This window comes from Lissotriton vulgaris, unplaced genomic scaffold, assembly GCF_964263255.1.
Source record: "Lissotriton vulgaris unplaced genomic scaffold, aLisVul1.2 SCAFFOLD_599, whole genome shotgun sequence".
Classification (NCBI taxonomy): domain Eukaryota; kingdom Metazoa; phylum Chordata; class Amphibia; order Caudata; family Salamandridae; genus Lissotriton; species Lissotriton vulgaris.
Window position 1 is genome coordinate 338,735 of NW_028243097.1, and position 1,120 is coordinate 339,854.

The following is a 1,120-nucleotide window of genomic DNA, read 5'->3' on the forward strand; positions in this document are numbered from 1 at the left end:
CCTCCAGCGGTAAATAAATGATTGCAACGAGCTAAAAGTTCAACAAAACAGACTTGCACAGTGTTAAGTAGCGGGCCCTGGGCCCACTGGCTAAAGAGACACTGACACTAGTGACATCACAGTCGAGGTGCGAAATATGGATTCCGCGAGGGAAGGCCGAGGCCGAGTAACAATTTACTAAATATCTCTGGAGGAGCAGGAAGAGGTGCAGTACCACTGGCAGTCCCCAGAGGTCCCTGTAGAGTCTGAATAGGGCTGCACGGACACAGTACCGCAGGCTGTCCCCAGAGGTCCCTGTAGAGTTCTATAGCAGCAACTACACAGGTGATCGCAATAAAGGCCAGCTCTCTGCTTTGAAATATATATATAGATATATATATACACATATATATATGTATATATATATATAGATACATATATATATATACATATATATATGCATATATATGTATATATATATAAATACATATATATATATATATATATATATATATATATATATATATATATATATATATATATATATATATATATATATATATATATATATATATTTATATCTATCTATCTATATATATATATAGATACATATATATATCTATACTACTATTATAAAGGAAGAACTTTGAACCTTTGTGGCGGGTAAACTCGGGAACCACAGCGCCAATCCACACACCCGATACATCGTTGTGATCGTCAGGGTGTGCAGATGGACATAGGCTATATAAACTTAATAAATATACATTATTTAAAAAATGTATCGAAAAAAAAAAGTAGTCACTTGGAAGAAGCGCCGGCCTAGACGTGCGTGCTGACGTGAGAGGCGCAGGGAGGAGCGGCGTCCAGGAGCGCGAGGAGGACCGGCGGACATGGAGCGGGGAGGAGCGGCGTACAGGCGGCGAGGAGCAGCGGACAGGCGGTGAGGAGCGGCGGACAGGCGGGGAGGAACGGTGAGCGGCGGAAAAATGAAGCAAAAAAAGACAATCAAGAGCAAGAGGAAGCAAACAGCATTACAAAAGTGAGCCAAACGGTGCATTACAGGAAGAAAAGTAAACATAGAGGTATAGGAGGAAAAATGGACGTGTGCAGGTTACAAAAGCATACAAAGTAAACATAGAGG